At 45.0% G+C, this 24,177-nt stretch overlaps 1 protein-coding gene across 2 annotated transcripts in view; it reads right to left on the bottom strand.

The window, feature by feature from the left end:
* The window catches only part of HJV (hemojuvelin BMP co-receptor), an 87,228-nt gene that overhangs the window by 53,202 nt on the left and 9,849 nt on the right, over window positions 1-24,177 (bottom strand). Inside the window, exon 1 of one of the 2 annotated variants that reach the window (XM_068253216.1) lies at window positions 19-542. The exons of the other annotated variant lie outside the window; for it this stretch is intronic. The gene's annotated coding sequence lies outside the window, so the exon portion shown is untranslated. Of the gene's footprint in view, window positions 1-18; window positions 543-24,177 lie in introns of those variants that run through there. 2 annotated transcript variants of the gene reach the window in all.

Raw genomic sequence — 24,177 nt, 5'->3', positions numbered from 1 at the left:
TTTAAAACCCAGACTTACAATTTGCAGTAGAGGTCCAAAATTGGAAAAGAAATGTGTCCAGCTGGCAACATGTTCTCCGAGAGTTGTTGATATTAGAAAGGCACAAGCTGTGCGTCCCGCAGGTCACTGTGCGTCCCGTAGTTCACCTGAAATAGAGACGCTCTTCCAAGCAGTGCAAACCACTTTTTCTTCTGTCCTGTCCTACTGCAGAAGAGTGTTAATCCAGGACTCTCAGTGCAGCTGTCTCTCTGTATCCAAAAGGATTTCGACCTCTTCTGTATGTGTCAGTCAAAGGACTCCGCAGGCCAATCTGCCCTTCATAGTGAACTGATAAGGACAGTGGAGTTTGTTGTGACGTGGTAGTATCGTTAAAGTGGACCTGAACTCTTGCACAGGACAGAAGGAAAATATAGAGAGATGCACCCTGTGTGTGATTAGAGAGTTTAGCCTGTCTAATCCCCCCTCATCTGTGTCTAATCACAAGTTGTAATCTGATCTCTCTCCTGTGTCACTTGATTGCCACAACAGATAAGGCAGATAAGCTCATTTGAAAGTACCGGATGTTAACAATATGTCTGCTTCCATGAACCAGGAAGTAGAAACATTGCAGATTTATTTTAGGATTTGTATCAGCTGTACCAAAGGAATGTTTTTCTTTAAAGGTTATTATGATGTTGCTTATCTTTTAGAGCAGCGAGGAAGTTCTGAGTTCAGGTCCACTTTAAGTTCCACTACGACCCATCCAGCAAAGCTAGTGGAATGAATTACTGTAGGATAGAATAGTCACATCCTGCTGTGTCCTTTTTTTGTAGAAATGGATAAGTCTGGTTGTTGAAATTGGATCTGAAATACGCCCAGATTACAAAATATATTTTAAATGTAGAAATGTCTTACGGCCTTGTGGGGAGTTTTTCGATCGCCGTGACCCTGGTAATGACACACTGTGTAACCCTACAAAGAAGTAATAGGAAATATGTCTTTGTTCTGTGTCAGCTGATTGACAGATTAGGCAATAAATAGAGTTTACGCTCTCCAAAAAAACACAAAGCTAATGATCAACTCGTTCCCAGTGTGGGCAGCACGATCCTTGATCTCTGTCTGTCATCAACTGCGCCAATTCTAAGAGGAGGACAACAACCATCATTTCTGCTACTGTTCAGCTCATATGTACTCATGGTATACAGACAGTCCACTACTTACAAACAACTCCAATTACGAGATTTCAGAGATACAAAGTCGTCTTCATGTACAAAATATACAGTACTGTTTTATTATTACATATTTTTGTTGTTAAAGAGAACCCGAGGCGGTGTGGCAGGGGGGCAGATGGGAGACAGAGGCATGTTCCCTGCCTCATGACATGCCTCTGTGTCGTCTTCCACCACAACGCTCTCTGCAATCCCCTCCCCCACCACCACTACTCTATAACCTCCGGAAAGTGGCGACAATAATTGTCACTAAATTCGAGGGGAAAGGAGGAGAGGGATTCCCTGCTCGAAACACTCGCTACTGGAGGCGTTCTTGCAGGCTTTTCACAGCTGCCATTGGGCAGTCCCTGGCCATGCCCCCTGCCGCTCCCCGGCCTCCCTGCATGATCCAGGGTCGTGACCCCAGAGGACACAAAAGTGAAAATGAAGAATATCTGGCCACAGGAGCGGCGCAGAATGGCGGGGATGGCGCCTACCTGATCCGCGCCCAGTCCCCTGTATCAGGTATTTTTTTTAAATAGTTTTTAATTTTATTTCCCCACCTCTTTTTTCTCTTAAGGACCACGGTCTTAAACCCCCCTAGGGCTCAGGCTATTTTTTACAAAATAGGCCACTGCAACTTAAAGGGCTTGCTGCAGGGCTGCACAACTCAGCACACAAGGGATTACCCCCGCCCTTTCTGCCCACCAACAGAGCTTTCTGTTGGTGGGCTATGAACGCTCACAGGATTATTTTTTTTTTAATAAAGATTTATGAGGGTTTTTTTTCATTAAATAATACTATTTTTTTTAATTATTTCTATACAGGTCCCCCTTCCCTCCCTCTGCCTGCCTATGACAGCGATCGGCTGTTATAGGCTTCAACCTACCTATGACAGTAGATTGCTCCTCTCTCCCCCAGGAGGACAGACGTGTCACAGCCCTGCCTTAGATCGCAACGCTGTACAGTGTTATTAGACGGCGTCTAACAGTCTCCTAATGGCAATCGGCGCTTGGAGACTGATGATGGAGTCGAGCACTGTCATTCATGTGGAGATGCATGCGCATCGGCGTGCACGATCTCCTGCAAAACCCTTCCCCAGGACTTCACGCCGATTGGCATTGAGCAGTCGTTAGAAGGTTAAATGATACAGAATTGTATAAACTGTTATAAATAGTGTAAGACCTCTTTCACAGTAGGATGTAGCGGTTTGATGCAACGTTAAAGTCTGAACGCAAATTACAACGCAACGCCCCAAAAAAGTCGCAACGCAACTTAATGCCCCGTTATTGTCACATACAGTAGAGCATACAGGCAATGAAAAGGATGCTTCCAAGTCATTACTGAGCATGTGCAAACAGTCCAACACAGCTAATAACGTGTATAACGTACAGCATGCAGCACTTTCTAATAACGCTACACGTTACACACAAACGCAATGTGTGCACTGTGAATGTCGCACAGACTTAGTATTGCTGTGCGTTAGTCTGCATTGAAACATTTTCTAACGTGCAACTTTAACGTCTCACTGTGAAAGAGGCCTAAAACAGTTTAAAAACACATTAAAAACAACCAAAATAAACGTAGTTTATACCAAATGTCCAAATCCAGAGTTGTTTGAAACTAAATAATTTTTCCATAGATATTCGCCACACGCTCCTGTGCGAGTTCTCATCACTGCCCGTTAGTGGGGAGATCAGTGCATGGATACACAGTTCCCATTCATTGATCTAAGTCCTTGTGTCAATGATCAATGAGATGCCTGTGGTCATTGTAACGAACAAAAGTTACACTTACATGCATTACGTCCTGTTTGCAACAGTATGCACAGGAAGTAACATCTTGTGGCCAAAAAGTAAAATTACACCGACATACATACAGACACATACAGTATATACCATTAAAATGAACCCCTTACCTCCCCCACTCTCCCTTAGCCCCGCCTAATTTACATATATATAAAAGAAACGGCAGAATTACGCTGTTTTATTGTTATTTGGGCTCCATCCTTTGACAGCGCCCAAATGATTGACTCAGCGACGCTATAGTCAGAATTTACATTGCAACCTATGGTGGCACCTGGTGTACCCAAATTTCCAGCATCATTTTTGCCTCGTTCATCCCCAGCAATCGTGAGCACTGACCACCACTGTGATGAGGGACATATACGTATACATGCGTGTGATGGGCATACAAGTGCACACACACAGCTGCAAGCTATAGTGTTACTTTAGCTTGACTTCTGGACACTGAGGCCTAGTGCACACCAGAGCTGTTCTGCTGCGGTTTGCGATCCGCTTGCGGGTGCGGATCCGCTAGGGTAATGTATTTCAATGGGGTGGTGCACACCAGAGCGGGAGGCGTTTTGCAGAAACGCATACTCCCGGGCTGCTGCAGATTTTGGATTGCGGAGGCGTTTCTGTCTCAAAGATAAGTATAGGAAAAACGCAAACCACTCTGAAAAACGGCACTTCAGAGCGGTTTGCCGGCGTTTTTTGTTACAGTAGCTGTTCAGTAACAGCTTTACTGTAACAATACATGAAATCTACTACACCAAAAACGCTTCACAAAACCGCAAAATGCTAGCTGAAACGCTACAGAAAAAGAAGAAAAAGCGTTTCAAAATCTGCTAGCATTTTGCGGATCTGCTAGCAGTTTTTGGTGTGCACCAGGCCTAAGGTCTAAGGCCTGGTGCACACCAGAGGAGTTTTTCTGAGCGTTTTGAGTTTTTAAATCTGCTGCTAATGTTATCCTATGTGTCTGTGCACACTGGCGCAATGAGGTTTTGTAAAAAAAAAAACCATAGCATTACATTGGGAAGAGCTTTTGAAACCTCTAGCGTTTGGGCGATAGAGGTTTCAAAAGCTCTTCCAAATGTAATTCTATGGGGCTTTTTACAAAACCTCATTGCTCCAGTGTGCACAGACACATAGGATAACATTAGCAGCAGATTTAAAAACTCAAAACGCTCAGAAAAACTCCTCTGGTTTGCACCAGGCCATAGGCCTGGTGCACACCAAAAACCGCTAGCAGATCCGCAAAATGCTAGCAGATTTTGAAACGCTTTTTCTTCTTTTTCTGCAGCGTTTCAGCTAGCGTTTTGCGGTTTTGTGTAGCGGTTTTGGTGTAGTAGATTTCATGTATTGTTACAGTAAAGCTGTTACTGAACAGCTACTGTAACAAAAAACGCCTGGCAAACCGCTCTGAAGTGCCGTTTTTCAGAGCGGTTTGCGTTTTTCCTATACTTAACATTGAGGCAGAAACGCATCCGCAATCCAAAATCTGCTGCAGCCCGGGAGTATGCGTTTCTGCAAAACGCCACCCGCTCTGGTGTGCACCACCCCATTGAAATGCATTACCCTAGCAGATCCGCATCCGCAAGCAGATCGCAAACCGCAGCGGAAACGCTCCGGTGTGCACTAGGCCATACAGACACACACAGCCACCCAGCTGAGGTTTAAAACCTGCTTTAAAGGGGGGTGAAGCACTGCTTTCAAAATAACTTTGATTAAAATGTATATACCAGTAAATCACCCCCCCCCCCCCCCATAATAATTGCACATTCGGGAAGGAGTATGTACCAATTTGAAACTGCAGTCCTTTAGTGACCAATGCAAATTTGGAGGAAGGACTGTTTCACACCAAGAGCGATTAAGCCAGTGGTGCAGCAATAGTGGGTACAGAGGTTGCGACTGCACCGGATCCCTTGGGCCAGAGGGGCCCTGTAGGGCCCTCCTTCAACCACAGTATTAGCTCTCTATTGGTCCTGTGCTGAATGATAATAACACTTCTATTGATGCTTTGAATAGTAGTGATTATTAACAAGCTGTTCCCCATCCCCTTCCTGCACCTCTAATACTGTGGTTGTCCTTGGCAGGTTTTGGTGCTTCGTATTATTATGTATAAAGTGCCTGGGGGGCCAAGTGTAAAACTTGCACTATACTTAGCTATGCCAGTGGCTTGAGCTTTTCTGATCGCCAGCGCTTTCCAGTGTTTTCAAAAGCACTTGGATAGTTAAATCCTATGATCTAAATCACATCACACTAAACAGAATCGCTTTTATTAAAATCCCGAAAGCATTGCATGTAGCATTTGTGCAGGAATTGAGAGATTCTGAAACAAGTATAGAACAGGAAAAGCACGGTGAAAAGCACTTTTTGATTTGAAACAGCCAAAGTAGATTTTTGCAGTCCCTTTCATAAAATTAGGTCAAACCCGAAGAGAAGAGAGAAGGCTGTCAAAATAGCAAATGAAAGGCTAACTCCATATTAATATGTATGGGTTTAAAATACAATGTTCAGTAAGCACATATGCGCGTGGTGTTTATAAATCTACATACTTTTGGCCATGTAGTCTATGTGTGTGGTCCTGGGCAGATCTGACAATATGCCACCAACACCAGCTACAGGACATTAACCCTTTCGGGACCAGCTGCCTAACCCCCCTTAAGGACCAGGAGATTTTGCATGGGGGGCGTCAGGCAGCCGGATTCCTGGGTGGGCTAAGTTGGGCATGGTGTCCCCAGTGTGGCCAGGTGTACCCTGTATTGCAGGCAGCCTTTACTCACCTCCCAGGCTCCAGTGATGAGCAGCTGTAGACCCCTCCGCTCTGGCCGCCATCCCTGCTCGTACTGCCAATCAGTTCCGGGTCCCAGCTTGATGACGTCATCAAGCTGGGACCCAATACTTATGTCAGAGCGAGCGGGGATGCCGGCCAGGCGTAGGGGAGCGACGATCACCAGGGGAATGTGAGGAAGGTGAGTGTATCCTCTTCTTCCCCCCCTACCGCCAGCGATCGTAGTGCTCACGTGATCAGGAGCCAAGCGTCATATGACAGCTTAATCTCCACTCTCGGGTGCGCATGATCGTGGCTGGGCGCTTCGTTGAATCTACGTCCAGCCAGAGCGGCAGCACCACCAGCTGGACGTAGATTCGTACTGTGTCAATCCCCATCTGGTTAAAGAGGAACTTTACCGAAAGATAGTAGTGCGGAGGGAACAATACATTGCAACGTGAGAAGTTAAAAAACAGAAGAAAGATCAATAAATGATTGATACGTGTTGTGTAATAACAGGTCACTGCAGGTCATCATTGTTACTGCTGGCAGATACTGCTTGCTTGGCAGTTGACAACAGCTGTTATTTCCCATCATGACCATGGCCCTGACATCTCACTGTGGGAGGTTTCACCACAATATCAGCCACACAGATGTCCCTTATGCACTATTAGAGAAAATATAAAGATTTCTAACTAATGGAAAGGGGGGGGGGGAGGGGGAGGGGGTATCGGCTTCTGATCGGGATGAGGTTTATTCCTGGGTTAAAGTTCCTCTTTAAATAAAATCATCTTGATAAGGCTAGAAGGCTGCTCCTCTGAGATAGGCATGTCCCTCTACCATCCCTCATACCAGTGCGCAAAAGACCTTATAACTTGGTCTCCTTTGCAGGGGTAAGAGTTTTCACATTACATAGTTGCATTATTAGTTTGGTTGAAAAAAAGACATTCATGTCCAACCAGGAAAAAAAAAAAAAAAAAAACACCATCCTGAATCTGCAGATTTCCCAGTTGATCCAGGGGAAGGCAAAAAAAAAAAACATTACAAGGCCTGGGCCAATTAGCCTTAAAAGGGAAAAATTTCTTCCCGACTACAGATGACAATCAGATAAATCCCTGGATCAACACTTCCAGGAATTACCTAAAAATTATAGCCGTGGATGCCCTTCTATGCAAGGAAAGCATCCAAGCCCTCTTTAAATGCAGATATAGTGTTTGCCATAACTACTTCCTAAGGTAAGACTCACACTGTGAAGGACCCCTTTCTAAATAGATGGTAAAACTTTTTTCCTCCACCTGCACTGTGCTGCACATCATGTCCCCTCGTCCGTCGTACAACCCTAGGGACAAAAAGCTCGTCTGCCAAGCTTTTGTATCGCCCTCTGATGCATTTATAGATGTTAATCAGGTCACCTCTCAGTCACCTTTTTTCCAAGCTAAATAAGCCCAGTTTTTCCAACCTTTCTTGGCAAATTAAATCTCCCATCTCTCTGATTAATTTAGATGCCCGTCTTTGAACCCGTTCCAGAAGGTAAATGTCCTTTCTGTAGTGTGGTGCCCAAAACTGTATTCCATTCTCCAGATGTGGCCTTACAAGTGATTTATACATAGGGAGTAGTATACCAGCATCTCAAGATATTATTTCCCTTTTTATGCATCCCAGAATTGTATTTGCTTTCGCTGCTTGGCATTGTACACAATTACCTAACTTGTTATCAACAAGTATTCCTAAGTCCTTCTCCAAGTCTGATGTTCCCAGCTGTATGCCATTTATTGTATATGATGATATTGGTAGGTCCAAGGTGCATGACTTTACATTTATCAACATTAAATTTCATCTGCCACGTGCCTGCCCATTTGGCCATGTTGATAAGGTCCTGTTGTAATATGTCACTATCAGTCAATTATTATCAGTGTCGATAATTCTGCATAATTTTGTATCATCAGCAAACATGGCTACATTACTTTGTATTCCGTGTACTAGATTAAGAAATTAAGGTCAAGGAACATGCCTATTACCTGTACTGGAGTAGTGTTTTGAGACTGTGTTTTTAACTACTCTACGACAGCTCTATTTACATAGTACAGCGCTGCGATCAGCACGGCTGTCCCCCTGGGGGACAAGAGAGCGATCGGCTCTCATAGGCAGATTGGCCGGCTTGGGGGAGGGAGGGGATTTCTAAAAAAAAACAAAACAGAATTCGTAAAAAAAAAAAAAAAAAAGTACAAAAAAGGGAACATAAATATTTATATATAAAAAAAAAGAAACACAAGGGGGGGGGGGGGGGATCAGACCCCACCAACAGAGAGCTCTGTTGGTGGGGAGAAAAGGGGGGGGGGAAATCACTTGTGCTGTGTTGTACGGCCCTGCAGCTTGGCCTTAAAGCTGCAGTGGCCAATTATGAAAATAACAGCCTGGTCTGTAGGGGGGTTTACCACTGTGGTTCTCAAGTGGTTATAGACTGTGTAGACTGTGTCATAGAAGGTGCACTTACTCCAGGCAGTGTCCTTTTAGACCATTTCTAGCACCTGTTGGTCTTGTTGTTTGTATACAGGAATTGAGGTCAAACAGCAGAAGACTGGACACTTAAACAGTGCTTTATGGACAATTATAGCAGAATTTTATGAAAACAGTAACATGTAATGTGAGTATACCGTACTTGAATTTGGCCAGTGGCCACACTGAAATCAGCACTCTCCTGTTTCAGTGTTATTAATACTCAACATAAAATCATGAATCCCCCTAGTAACATCCTCAAATAAAACCCCCTGCCCTCCAGCCCACATTTATTTTGGTACAGCAAGAAGCACAAAGCTAAAATTAGACTACAGCTCCTGACTGAGCCAATTAAATCATGCACCTGGCATGCGGTAGTAGAAATAGCCTAATGCAGCCCACCGCTACTCTCTGAACCTGCTACAGCGAAGCATGAAGTAGTCCTATCCCACCGACTGCAGCTCAGTATCCATTTCCCTGTGTGTGACACTGGCTGAAAACGGGAGCTCTTTGACCTCATCTGTGGTATATTTAGCAGACAAAACAATTTAAGAGACTATTTATGTGTTTGCTAAAATGGGATCACCTACTTAAAATCAGTTTTCTTTGGAAAAGTAAATTGTTTTTTGGCGAGAAAGCAATCATGCCAGACTTCAAAACCGAGGCCGTCTGAAAGAAGAACGGCCTGGTGTGTCCAGTCAGATTTTTCCTTTCATTTTCTGACTTTCTAGATGTATGGCAAGGAGAAGGCTAAGCAGGGGCGGTTCTTCCATGAAGCAACGTGAATCACGTGCCTTCAGGGCAGAAACAATTAGAGGGAGGCAAGAGGAGGCTCCCCCTCCCCAAATGTCCACCTCCTTGCACTCTCCCTCCCCTTGATCCCCCCCCCCTCCCCAGATGCATGGTACCACTTCACTCCAGCAACGGGATCTCCATCCACCCGTCCAGCATCCAGTATCCATGGCTACAGTGGTGTCTCATGTGACCTGTTACGTCACATGAGGCACCACTGTAGTCAGAGAGGAAGCAAGTTCAAGTTTTTCTTTACAGATATTTAAACTCTCTACTGTTGTCTTTTTTTGAAAAGAATCTTTAATAAAAAAAAAAAGTATACCTGAAGGGAAAAAAGTGCCTTGAATGGATACTTAAGCAGAGGGAAGTATCTGGATAATGCCCCCCACCTCATCAGACCAGTGCAGAGATTTTTTCTTGCTACTGCTCAGAATCGAGCTGTCTACGGAGGCCTGGATTTACATTACAGGAGCCTATAGGCACAGATGACTTGGAACCCTAGACTTGTCCTCCACGAAACAACAAACTCCCACTGCCGCATTGCAAGTGTGCTGACTGGCCCAGCTGTCACTTCTCTCTTAGTTGCCTTGCCCAGAATAGGTAGCTACAGGTGCCCCTTAGTATTAGGTAGCCAGAGCTATCCTCAGTCAGTATTAGGTAGCTGGAGGTGCCTCCAACTGAAGGGAGCTCTGGACACTGGAATGCCAAGACCCGGGTGAGTAACCTCTCATTTACACTCCGCTCAGGACTCTGCATAGGTAAGGCAGGAGGGAGGTGCTCAGGGACAGGAGTGAGCTGCCTTTCCATCATCAGGCGCCTGTAGGCATATGCCTACAGTGCCTTATGGTAAATCCGGCCCTGTGTCTACACCTGTGGATTGTGGCCCCTCTCGTTCACATACGGGAGTATGGCTGCAAACTTTAGAGGGTTCCAGCACTGGATCGGTGGTCGGGAGGACCCAGAGGCTCCCCTCTACAGAGGCAAGTATTTCAGTACATTTTAGACCTTTAGATCTCACAGGTTTGCTTTAATGCTTCATCAAAGAGGAACTTAAAACAAGGATTGAACTTCATCCCAATCAGTAGCTGATACTTCCTTTCCCACGAGAAGTCTTTACCTTTTATGAGACAGAGCATCAGGGATATCTGTGTGGCTGATATTGTGGTGAAACCCCTCCCACAGTGTGATGTCATGACCATGGTCTGGACAGTTTGCTTTCTGTGAACTTCGTTGCATTGTGGGAATTAACAGCTTTTTCCAAATGCCAAGAAAACCGTATCTACCTCTGTGCCTAGAACTCTCAAAAATAAACGTTCTGCGGAGATCACCTGACAGTACTTAAAATGTTGTCGCCTGTGATAAATTTCAGAAAGTAAACCAGAGAGAGAAAAGATTTTACAAAGAGCAAACACTAACTAAATAATCTATAAATGAATATTTAAAAAACGTAAGTAATTTTATTAATTATGTTATTTTCATTACAGCTCCTCTTTTAAGTGGTGTGAAACTCAGAATTTCCTGTGTGCTCCAAGATTATTTACAGCAAAACATCTACTACCACAAAATAAATGTAGCACAACAGCATTCAAACAGTTAAACACAGCTTCTGGCCGCATCCAAAGAGGTGATAACATTATCTTTTGCTTGCCAGCAGCGGCGGACTGGCCCGGGGGGACGGGGGATTTTTTCCCCCCAGGCCGCCTCATCCTAATTGATTAGGGCCGGTCAGGTAACTGCACCGTCCGCAGCCGAGACCCAGAATTGTGTGCACACTGCGCAGCCTTTAAAATTGTGTATTCGACGGCCGCGGCCGCTCGCTTCCATGCCGGCCCCGCCTGCCCGCCCCCTGTCACAGTGACACACAGACACACAAGTTACTGGGTGTTCGGGTCGGCCCGGCGGCTCAGAGGCTGAAAATGAATGATGACGCACGTGCGCAGGCTGCGCCGGGCCGGCCCGACTGGCTATCTCTTCTAAATCACGTGGTGTGCGTGTGACGTCACGTGGGTGGCCATTGGCCAATGGGAGCCCTGGTGCCTGCAGCCGCAGCGTGTATGGTTCACGCTGATGCTCTGGACGTGACTCCGCCCCCCGCCTGGAGTCCTGACCTGGAGCCATTCATTGCTGCTCAGTGCTGTCACTCAGGAGGACGTGACTCCGCCCCCCACATGGACCTGGAGCAACTGCTGCTGCTGAGCCTGCCTGAGGCATTGCCATTGGCGACCTGCTGCCTGTCACCGACCTGTGACACCTGTGGTATAGGCCTGTCGGATTGAGACGTCACCAAGTAAGTTGCCTGTGCCTGTGGAGGTCTGAAGTTGCCAGAGGAGGTTTTTAAAGATTTTGGTGTTTTTTTGGCATTTTGATTTCAATTGTCTGCCCTGGCTCTGATGATCTGATCAGTTTATTTATGTCAATGACAAGTTCCGACTCTGGCCTGAGGTAACAAATCAGGCGATTTGGGCGCCTGCTAGTGCCTGATGCTTCATGCTTGAGTGCCGCCATAGCCGCTATAGCAATATCAGCATTGAGCCGTAATTTGAGCGCAGCCCCCACTACCCAAATTACGGCTCAATGCTGATATTTCTATAGGCGGCTATAGCGGAGCCTGAGAACTTACTTTTTTTTTCTTGCGGTTGGCGGCGGCAGGCAGGGGAGGGGGAGGCAGGCGTCAGACTGGTAGTTTGTGTGGGGAAAGGGGGTTAGGCATTGGGTAAGTAGTTTGTGTTTTGCGGGGAGGGGGGGGGGCTGGCTGTTAAAAGGACACTTAAGCCAGAAAAAAAATTCTGTTTTACTCACCTGGGGCTTCTACCAGCCCCCTGTGCCCTCGTAGTCACTCACTAATCCTCTGGTCCCCCGCTGCCAGCTAGTTTCCTTTTTGCCGACAGGCCCGTCAGGACTGGCCACGCGTAGCTTTTTCCGCATTGCCGACTGTAATTAGCGCTATTGCGGGCCGCAACGTGTACAAAAATACGTGTTGCCGCATTACGAACGCATAGATATGCGGCAACGTGTATTTTTGTACGTGTTGCGGCCCGCAATGGCGCTAATTGCAGTCGGGAATGTGGAAAAAGCTACGCGTGGCCAGTCCTGACGGGCCTGTCGGCAAAAATGAAACTAGCTGGCAGCGGGGGACCAGAGGATTAGTGAGTGGCTGCGAGGGCACAGGACTGCTGCAGGGGGCTGGTAGAAGCCCCAGGGGAGTAAAACAGAATTTTTTTTTCTGGCTTAAGGTTCACTTTAAGCATCAGGAAGGAAGTTAGTGTGGAGGTGTTTAGGCGGCAGGTAGTAGGCCTGAACGATTTATCGTTTTGCGATCGAAATCGCGATATTGGAAATGACGATCTTGAGACCGTCAAGGCGGCGATTTTTTTAAGATATTCCCCTGGGCAGCGCAGTCCTCCTTCTGCTGTGCACAGCTCACCGCTCCGTGCAAAGTAGCGAGTGGAAGCTCTCGTCTGTCTCCTGCGTCGCGCGGCTCACGTCAGTGACGTGTTCCGCAACGGTTCAGGCAGAGCATGTCTGCTCTCAGGGTGTTGCGGTGGCGCCGGCAGGGCCGCGAGAGCCTGGCGCGGTCCGTGGAAGGCCTCACGGTGACAGAGCAGAGGGAGAGCCACTTCCAGAACGGGAGGCCAGTGCGTCTCCAGCAGAGGCCACCCGCCGTGACTGCATTGTCAGACTAGGTGAGTCAGCCGGGGCCCTGTGAAATCGTGAGAGTGCAGGGGGCTGGCTATGACGTGTGTTTCACTAAACACCCTACAGGCTGCTTCTGTCCATGCAATGCCAATACACTGACACCCCCCTCCTCCATGGACATCGTTGTAATTTGCAGGAATTATCTGCATAGCACTGATGTGGCAAGAAAAGTGTTTTGATAAATTCACAATGCACTGCAGTCACATTTACAAACATGACAGAAAATGACCTCATACTAGCTATGTGATAGTATGTCATTTTCTGTTGATGCATGTTTGTAAATGTTACCGTACATTGTGAATTTAGCGCTCAATCTTGATTTAAAGAAAATTGTGAATCGAATCGAAATCGCAATTTCTGACATAAATCGTGCGATTCAATCTTTTCCTAAAATCGTTCAGGCCTAGCAGGTAGCCTGTGTGTTGGGGGGGGAGGATGAGGATGTGGTTAGACCTCAGGCAGGTAGTTTGCGGGGGTGCACGGGAGGGGGGGGGGGGGTGGTTAGGCATTAGTTAGGAATTTTGTCTTAGGGTTAGGCATCAGGTAGGTAGTTTGGGGGGGGGGGGGGGGGTTGGCATTAGAAGTCAGGGAGAGGGTTCTGTGTGAGAGTAGGCTTAGCCATAGTAAGATAATGGTATTTAAAGAGGAACTACTCCAGTGAAAATAATGTAATAAAAAAATTGCTTCATTTTTACGATAATTATGTATAAATGATTTAGTCAGTGTTTGCCCATTGTAAAATCTTTCCTCTCCCTGATTTACATTCTGACAGTTGTTACATGGTGACATTTTTACTGCTGGCAGGTGATGTAGCTGCTGCTTGCTCTTTTGACAGTTGGAAAGAGCTGTAAACAGCTATTTCCCACAATTCAGCAAGGTTCACAGACAGGAAACTGCCAAGAGTACGTAATCAGAATTTCTTTGTGGGAGGGGTTTCACCACAATATCAGTCATACAGCGCCCCCTGATGATCCGTTTGTGAAAAGCAATAGATTTCTCATGTAAAAGGGGATATCAGCTACTGATTGGGATAAAGTTCAATTCTTGGTCGGAGTTTCTCTTTAACCTCCTAAGCCAGCCATTCTCAACTGAGGTTCCGTGGAACCCTAGGGTTCCATGGGAAATATTCAGGGGTTCTGCAGCATTTTGCTACATCTGCGGGCCAAGATAGTCTGGCTTCAGGGGCGTAGCTTGGGGTGGGCGGGGTAGGACACGTGTCCCCGGGCACTGGGTCCCTAGGGGCGCCCAGCCGTGACCTGTGGTTTTTTTTTTCCCCAGCGGGAGGCCGGGAGCGCAGAGAAGAAGGAGAGCTGTGGACACAGCGGTGGGGAAGGGGGGAAGTCTCCACCCCCACTTTCCTCACCTTAGGGCTCACCCTCTCTCTCGCTCCCCCTGCAGATATGGGCAGCAGAACACTTACTCCATTCGCGCGGAGTAGACAGATCTGTGCTCCGCTAATCTGGTCCAGTCTAGACCAGATCAGCGGAGCACAGATCTGTCTTCTCTGCGTGACCTTTTACACCACTGCTAAGGTCATGTATATTTGGCCCCACCAATTACCACGCACACATTCTGTTGCATGGCCATGCCCCTTTTTTGGCGGGTCCCTCCTTACAGGGCGCATTAATAGTCTTTGTCCCCGGGCGCTGAAAGCCCTAGCTACGCCTCTGTCTGGCTTCCCCATTTTCGTGGGAAAAAGTAGTCCCACTCCACTGTGCTGATGCAGCTGGCGGATTGATCTTATCCACAGCCGGCGGATTCATCTTATCTGCAGCTGGCGGACTGATCTTAGCCTCAACTATGTGTGAGTGAAGAGTACAAGCGAGCAAGTGACACAGCGAGAGAGAAGACAACAAGAGAGCATGGAGCCCCAGGAGAAGGAGAGAAGAAGCTGATGAGACACAAGAGAAGACAGATACAAATCAAGTGGGTGAGTATGTGATCTGTGGAGGGTCATTGATATGTGGGTATCATGGCTGCATTTGATTTGTGGGGGTCATTGGTGCAATGATATGTGGGTATCATGGCTGCATTTGATTTGTGGGGGTCATTGGTGCATTGATATGTGGGTATCATGGCTGCATTTGATCTGTGGGGGTCATTGGTGCATTGATATGTGGGGGTCATTGGTGCATTGATATGTGGGGGTCATTGGTGCATTGATATGTGGGGGTCATTGGTGCATTGATATGTGGGTATCATGGCTGCATTTGATCTGTGGGGATCATTGGTGCATTGATATGTGGGGGTCATTGGTGCATTGATATGTGGGGGTCATTGGTGCATTGATATGTGGGGGTCATTGGTGCATTGATATGTGGGGGTCATTGGTGCATTGATATGTGGGGGTCATTAGTGCATTGATATGTGGGGGTCATTGGTGCATTGATATGTGGGGGTCATTGGTGCATTGATATGTGGGGGTCATTGGTGCATTGATATGTGGGTATCATGGCTGCATTCGATCTGTGGGGGTCATTGGTGCATTGATATGTGGGTATCCTGGCTGCATTTGATCTGTGGGGGTCATTGGTGCATTTATATGTGGGGGTCATTGGTGCATTTATATGTGGGGGTCATTGGTGCATTGATATGTGGGGGTCAGAGCTGCATTTGATCTGTGGAGGTATCATATCATGGCTGCATTTGATATGCAGGGACAATGTGTCTAATATATATAGTGTGTATATATGGATATATAGTGTGTGTGTGCGTGTGTGTGTGCGTGTGTGTGTGTGTATCTATATTTATTATATAATATATACCGCTCAAGAGGTTTTGCTGGCCTCAGGAGTCCGTCTCCCCCGCATATGAAACTATTAGGTTATATGGCTGCATAAGGTGTTAGCTAGTTCTAGGCTAGCTGGTATAAGTGTCCAAAACCCCCGATTTACACCCCCCCGATCCAGCTCTTTATAAATTACCCAGCCTGATTCCAGCGATCACGCAGCCTTCCTCACAGTTCTGTTCTTTTCTATGGGCAGGAACAGGACTGTGACTTCATGACGGTCCTCCCCATAAAGAAGACCGGAGCTGTGTGGAAAGGCTGCGGCGATCGCTGGATAGAGGCTGCGTAATGTATAAGCGGCTGGATCGGAGGCAATCGGTGAGATGAGGGCACTTATACTAGCTAGCCTAGTGCTAGCTAACACCTGCTTGATGTATTGTCTTCGTGCTACCATTAATAGTTTTGCACGCAAGAAAGATATGAATTTGGGCTGGGGATGCCGTGAAACGGGCCTCTAGTTTATGTTTTCCCCCCAGGCCAAAATGTCCCAGTCCTCCCCTGCTTGCCAGATACATTTAGTAAGCATTAGCAAACTGTCCAACTGAGCTGTACAGAGCTGAGAAGTAGAAAGAGCCGAGAAGTGATCACTAGATAGATTTTAAAATATAAATACAGCAGCTATGCAAGAAAATGCAATGGCAGCTTTCAGCGCAGATAAACTGTACTTTGGGAATTTGTCATTTGTAGACATACAATAAATATTACTTGTGCACAAAAGCAAATATGATAACTGTATGTGTAATAAAACATAGGAAAACACATTTTTGTTGAATATTATGTCAAAGTTTTATCCCACATTAACTTGTACCGGACCGACGCAGTATGAATCTATGTCCAGCAGGTGGTGCTGCCGCTCTGACTGGACGTAGATTAAACGTCCCAATGAATGACGCATCCCCGCCGTTACCGCCAATAGCGCCGATCTGAACCCGCCACAATTCACTCGCTCGGCCGTCTATAAAACGGCAGTGCTTTGTAAGCAGGTCAGGAGCTGCTTTCATTGGCTCAGCGTGATCACAGAGAGCCAATCACATTGGCTCCCATTGATAGACAGCATCAGGAGCCAATGAAAGCGGCTCCTGACCAGCTGTAAGCACGTTGCCGTCATAGAGACGGCAGAGAGAGGAGCCTGCAACGATGGGGCAGCTTTGTGATCGGCGAGAGCGGTGGGTATGTGCCGTGATTCATTCGGAGGATCCGTTCTTTGGTACCAGCAGTCTCTAGTCCTTAAGGGGGAAGAGACTGCTGGGATGGAAGTGGCTAAGCAACAACACAATATAATCAAAAGAAAATCCTCCAGTTAATTAAGGGGAAATAAAGAAAGGAAGCCCAGTGTGAAGAACATGGCCAGCATTAGATCAACAAGACGCCTTTTTGACAGGACAGTGTAAAAAACAGACAAGATAATTATTTTCAGTACTTTAGAGACACATACTCAGTGCTGGGCCCTTTTACTGTAGGGCATATTAAAAGAAAAGGTCAACCTTCATCTCCCGTTCTCCAGTTATTTATTTATTTCATTTTATTACGGCAATGTTCAGTCAGGTGGGGATCGTAAATATCGAATGGTCTCCCCTCACATGTCACTTGTTAATGTTTCGCACATGTAATCACATCAGTGAGGTGCCTGGGGAAGTTCTGCAGTGGATGGGTGATTGACTGGAGTTAGTAATATTTATAGAGACAAGTACATAGAACGGACAAGCAGGCCAGCATGCTCTCCCTTGAGGTGATTCAGCCAGGTGCTGAGGAGAAGAGGGGGGAGCAGCCATGTTGTATGTATCGAGGGGAGCTCTGGGGAACAGGCTAAGAAATGCATCACTAATGTGTTCAGATGGGGCCTGCTAACAGCTGGTGAACAGGTTGTGAGAGCCAAGCAGGCAAAACGCGTACGAAGCATGCCGTGAGTGGTTAAAGTGAAAGACATCTAATAGTACGTTAATATCAAATGCCTGATGAGGATTATGGCTAACCTTCCCCTCCAGGATAGCTTCAGTCCTTAAAGGACACCTGAACTGAGAGGGATATGTTGGCTTTTCAGGTAAAAAATGGCATCATGCGCCCGAGTGCATTTGGACGCTACTACAGGCCGTAATGTCAATTGCAGTGCTTGGTGAGTAATCTAGGTGCCCGCAAAAATGGATTCCAAATTACAATAAAACCAACGAAATTCGGCCGCCAGCAATAGCTGGAAGTCAAATTGCATCTTACCCCCATTTTACGGCGCCTTGGAGGGGGAATAGTAGTTAATGCCGCTGGGAAATTTTGAGTCATTATCTTGGCTTCACCCTGCAAATTTCCCACTGCCTTTGTACATGTATACGACTGACATATTTTTTTCCTTTTAAGCTCCTTAGCGGTAACCCCGAGTCAGGCTAGTGATGGAAATCCACAGCTCAGAGCGGTAACCCCGAGCTGGATCCATGGGAGGAGTGAAATGTGCAGGGCTGATGCAGATCTATCTAGCGGTATGACTTTTAGGGTCTAGCAGCTTGCAAAAAAAAATTGCACTGCTGATCTCTCTGGCTACAGCAATATCTAAATCCCACACCTAAAACAAGCATGTAGCTATTCCAGTCAGAATTCAACCATCCCTATGCTTGTTTAGGGTCTATTATGAGGAGCTGTAGTGAAAATAACATAATGATTAAAACTGCTATTTTTTTATATATTAATTTATAGATTATTTAGTCAGTGTTTGCTCATTGTGAAATATTTCCTCTCCGATTTACATTCTGAAATGTATCACTGATGGTGACATCTATAGTTCTGCCAGGTGATCTGTACGAAATGTATGTTTATTACTAATTCTATGCACAGCACAGAGAGATACTGTATATTGCCTGCTTGGCAGTTGGAAAAAGTGGGGAATTTCCCACAATGCAACAAGGCTCACAGACAGCAAACGGACAGGAGATTGACAGCAAAACCACATTAAATGAAGCCCTACTAGCTTGTCTCTGGTATCTATGTAAGGAAATGCCTCTCCCTGGCGACCCCAGCAGATTCTGATGACATTTATTAGGTTGTACAGTAGTTTGGTTATGAGGTAGTTAGGCCCCTTTCACTCTGGAGATTGCTATCAGCATCCCAAACAAGCAGAGATGCTTTTGTCATTTACTTTACTTTCAATGCACACCTTTGACTTGATTAACGTGCATTTGGATAAGTTGTATGACGTGACTGCATTTGCGACCTCTGATGGAGGAGGGAAAAAAATGTAAATTGTTGGATCTCAAGAAATTCCCATAGTAGCGCGATTTGCTATGCATTTAAAAAAATGCAGCAGGAATTACATTTGAGCATCACAATTGCTTCACATTGATGGAATTGTACCCGCGCACACAGATTGCAATACACATAAAATTAGGTGTAGTGTAAAATAACCCTTGTGGTTCACATGTCCGTCTGCCGGCGGCTCATGTAGCTGAGGCTAAATGCTTTACTGCTGCCGTGCAGAAAAGTGTTTGGCATCGGTTCCCCGTGCTTTGTTGTGGTGTTTTGAGCCCCTGGGGGGACAAGGAATCGCGAATGCAGTCAACAATAGCCACTACATACAGCGTCTCAGAAAATCTGACTCACTGCAATGTTTGTGCAATCGCTGGCAAACAATGGTAGAGCAAGTATTATTTTTCCTATGAATTTCAGAAAGTCCTTGCAGATCGGGTACCATTTGTGTTGCAGAATAATGCAATGCACAAGTGGAGGCGAGGCCTTACTCGCACTTACAAAACTCTCAAGCAAGGAGCACACTTGTTTGTAAACGTGTGCGCCGTGGCGTAGCAATAGGGGTTGCAAAGGTAGTGACTGCATTGGGGCCCTTGGGACAGAGGGGCCCTCCCTCAAGCACAATATTAGATTTGTATTGGTCCTGTGCTGGTAATAATAATTTCTATAGATGCTTTAAATAGTAGTAATCATTAACAAACTGTTTCCCATCCCCTTCTTGCACCTCTGACACCGTGGAAATCCTTGGCAGGTTTTGGTGCGCCGTAACAATTGTTATGTATACAGCGCTTGGGGGGGGGGGGGGGGGGGGGCATGTAAAACTTGCACCGGGGCCCATAGCTCTTTAGCTTTGCCACTGCGTGGTGTGCGTTTCCTGGAGGTTCTGGAAACGCATACAAAATCACACATAATGTAAGTTTATGGGCCGCTATCTGTGTTTTGCACTGTAATGTTTCCAAAATTAACAACATGTAGCTTATTTCTGCATACTGTATGGGAATTAGTAATGATTGTAATATGCTAATTACGATTATGCAAAATTTCACATACATTTTTTACAATTGTGGCCAAACATAATTATAATTTGGACATTTAACAGATTTTGTGTAATCCATTTGCAATTTTGCATAAATTTTCACATAATTTTGTGCTGACTTTAGTTAATAGCAAAGCTCACATACAGTACATGCAATGATCAGCAGGGTGGGAAAGAGGTAAAACATTTTTTTCAAAAAGTCCTTGCAGTTTTTGAGAAAATAGATTTTAAAAATGCAAAAGAAAAATGTTTTTTTTTTTAATTTACAGTTTAAAAAATGTTTTCCTTTGTATTTTTAACATACGCAGCAATTTTGGTGATGATAGCAGGTATGGGAGCTTTTTCCTATTAAGTACTTAATTCAGCACAAAATGATGCAAAAATTGCTAAATTACAATTCCTGATTGCATTTACAAACTAAATTAATTACGGGTTTACCCAAAATTTTGCATTAGGATTTTGTATTCTAATTGCGGAATGACAATGCAAAATTATGATTATGCAAAATTTGTGCTCATCACTAATGGGAATGGCATGCAAAGGAATAACCCCCCCAAAAAAATCAATATGTACTCCCTGTACATGGAAGGTGTGTGTGTGTATAATTAAAAATCAGGAAGTCAGATTTGATTCCTTAAGGTGCCCATACATTGTACACTTTTTTTCATTTTTAATTTTTTTTTTTTTTTAGATAATATCATTGATTATTCCGTTAGACGGAATATAAAGATTTTTTCCAAAATGTCCGATTGGATTTTTATTGAAAAAAAATCGTTTTTCTTGATCGAAAAAAAGGATCATTTTCAATTTGATCGTTTTGGTCGAATAAACTGAAAATATTAAACATTTGTACCGTGTATGGGCACCATTAGAAGCAACATTGACAGATTTCAGGGTCCTCTTAGGTGTCCATGGCAATTGATGTAAAATGCCAATACATCAGACCAGAGGCCACCCAAACTTCCCCTGAGATGACAGGCAGCATTCCTAACAGCTGACTGACAGAGTTGTAAAGTCTACAGGTGTCTGTTTACTGCCCTGTGCCTGATCCCATTTACACGGAGGTGCAGTATTTGGGCCACAAGGCAGCTATGAGGAGTGTGTCACCTCTCCAGCTGGGGCTGCTCATCTCTCTGCCAGCTCTGACCCTCCTCCACCACTTCCTGAAACACCCATCTGTCAAACGCAAACCGGCAATGTGGACAGACAGGTGCTGTGTCACCCTGAATGTCAGGACACCCAGGCACTTCTATACAGAGGAAGGAGCCTTATCCAGGCTGAAATCCCAGAGAAATTAGCACATTAGGGGTGAAGCTATATTTAGGTATTTTGCATACTACCCGAATTTTTTTTTTATTATTCATTATTAAGGCTATGTACATTAACAAGATCAGATTGAAATGTAAACAGTAGTTGGGGAAACATGATAAATATATATAATTATTATTTAGTATTTACTGTATATAGCATTAACATATTACGCAGCGCTGTACGGAGTATATATAGTCTTGTCACTAACTGTCCCTCAGAGGAGCTCACAATCTAATCCTTATCATAGTCATCCTATGTCTATATCATGTAGTGTATGTATCATAGTCTAGGGCCAATTTAGGGGGAGGCCAATTAACTTATCTGTATGTTTTTGGGCTGTGGGAGAAAATCGGAGTGCCCAGAGGAAACCCACAGAGACACGAGGCGAACATACAAACTCCTTGCAGATTCAAACCTGGGACCGCTGCAAGGCGAGAGTGCTAAATACTAGGCCACCGATCTGATGTATGAATGTATGTGTATATATTTATATATATATATATATATATATATATATTTATACTTACAGTACAGTATATAATATACTCACTGTTAAGGTGGCCACACACAATAAAATAAAATTATCCGATTTTATGGTCAATTCCATAAAAACTAATGGTTGTATAGAAAATCAAGAAATCTGAATTAATTTTTCTTTCTTTTTTCAATATTAAGGTGGCCACACACCATGCAATTTTTTACATTTCTTTTCAATTCAAGATTCACAGTCAATTTTTATGATTGAAAAATTTAACCAATATGTGTTCAATTTTCCCCCAATTATGAAAATAAATAAATAAAATTGAAAACTGTGAAAAAATTGCTTGCATCTCTACATTACAAAATTGTCAATCTACCACACATCATACAATCTTGCAAAACAATCAGAAATCTCTGCCACTCCCATTCGAGAAAAATCAGGGAGAAAACGGGAAAACTTATCAGAATTTTCACTCAAATGAAAAAAAAAAGGTTTTCTATAAAAACTTTATCAAATTTCTGTAAAATCGCATAATTTTATTGTGTCTTGTGTGGCCACCTTTAGTTGACTGGAGGTAGTTGAATTTTAGGATTCGTTTTTATGAAAATTGAATGGTGTAAGGTACATTGTCAATTTCTTCTTCAAGGTAATTAAACAAAATTCTACTTACCTGGGGCTTCCTCCAGCCCCTGGCAGCAGTCCTGTGCCCTCGTCGCAGCTTGGTTCACAGCTGGTGACCCAGGGTCCCCTTCGGTATAGAAGCCGACCTCGTCAGGTCGTCTCTACTGCGCCTGCGCAGCTGTCAATCACGCTGACGTCGTCTGGAGTGTACTGAAAAAGCGCAGTACTTCTGAGTTTGAGCAAAACACTCCAGATGACGTCAGCTCGCCCGAGAGAGGCTCTTGCACAAGCGCAGTAGATGGGCGTCGGCATCTACACTGGAGGGGACCCCAGGCCAATGGATGGAAGCGGAGCTGCGGCAAAGTACATACCGGCTGCCAGGGGCTGGAGGAAGCCCAGTGTAAATCGATTTTTGTTTTTAATTTGCCTTGCATCTGTCCTTTAAGGTATAGTACCAAGCAATTTTTTCAAAGTTTTCAATAATTTTTTTCTTTAAATTATTGGTGAGAAATTGAACTAGAAAATTGACTAGTGAAACAGAGCCAAGGTAGGATTCAATTGGTCCATTTTGAAGCTGCATAAAAGGTCATGTATAAATTTGCATAACACTGCATCAACTCAGAATCATTTGCATCTCCTTGACCATCCCTGGTCACTATAGTTACGATATTTAACATTCCGACTTTTTAAATGATACTTTTTAAAAAATATTGTCCATGACCTTAGGCACTTAGGGTAGGTTTCCACTAACGCGAATTTGCATGCGGTGTCCGCATGCAAATTCGCATAACCAATACAAGTGGATGGGCCTGGCTCCACTTGTCAGGAATTCTGTGCGGTTTGCTGTGCAGAAAAAATCTGCACGGCAGAGCCGTCAGAATTCGCATGCCACACACCCGCATGCGAATCGCTGGTAATGTAATTGAATAGGAAAACCGCAAGCGTTTTTGTCTTGTGGTTTTCCATCCGTTTTCGCGTGCGTTGCCGCATAAAAACCCATGACAATGCTTACCGGCATTGACATGGTTAAAATCGCATAGCGCAAACCGCGAGCGATTCCGCGTGAAAATCCGCATGGAAACGTGAACTAATCCGCACCCGCATGAGGATTCGTTGATGCGATTTTCGCGTCAACGCACAAATGGAAACGTACCCTTAGGGCCCGTTTCCACTAGAGCGAATCTGCATGCGTTTCCTGCATGCAGATTCGCATAGACAATACAAGTGGATGGGACTGTTTCCACTTGTCAGGATTTCTGAGCGTTTTCCTGTGCAGAAAAAATCTGCACGGCAGAGCCCTCAGAATTAGCATACCGCATACCGCTATGCGATTTGCATACAATGTATTTAACAGGAAATTTACATGCGGTTTTGGTATGCGAATTTCATCCATGCAAAATTATATGCGAATTCGCATGAAAATACGCATACCAAAACCGCATGCGAAATTCGCATCCGCATGCAAATTTTTTCTGCGGCGATTCCCACCGCACAAGTGGAAACGGCCCCTTAGACAATATCTAAACAAATGCTCTCGCTCTAAAATAAAGGACTTTAAACATATGCTGGACTGTTTTTAGTTTTGCTTGCCTGTGCTCAGGAGTTGGAGGTTGTCATTAATGGTGTCAGGCTGTGTAGCTGTGCAGCTGTTTGCAGCATCGCCGGCTCCTAATCTCTTGTACAAATAGGGGCAGCAGCTCGGGAAAGAGGACACTAGTGTGGGCAGAAAATACTCAGCCTGGACATTGTGAAGCTTCACGGAGCAGCTGATATATTCCAGGGATTTTTTAATTGCTCAACTGCACAAATTAAATCTACTGGGATCGATCCCAGTTCTTGTACAATATAGGTTCAATTGAGAGTGGCTAAACTGGAGATTTTCAGTCGTGCGAATGCTCTCCCTAGACTGCAGATTGACGCAATTGGGACTATTTTGCACTGCAAATTGTAAATCGCCCTTGCGTATTTAGTGTGGTTTCATTGCAAT

The sequence above is a fragment of the Hyperolius riggenbachi genome, chromosome 9 (assembly GCF_040937935.1).
Source record: "Hyperolius riggenbachi isolate aHypRig1 chromosome 9, aHypRig1.pri, whole genome shotgun sequence".
Taxonomy (NCBI): Eukaryota; Metazoa; Chordata; class Amphibia; order Anura; family Hyperoliidae; genus Hyperolius; species Hyperolius riggenbachi.
This window is presented reverse-complemented; position numbering and strand designations above follow the sequence as displayed.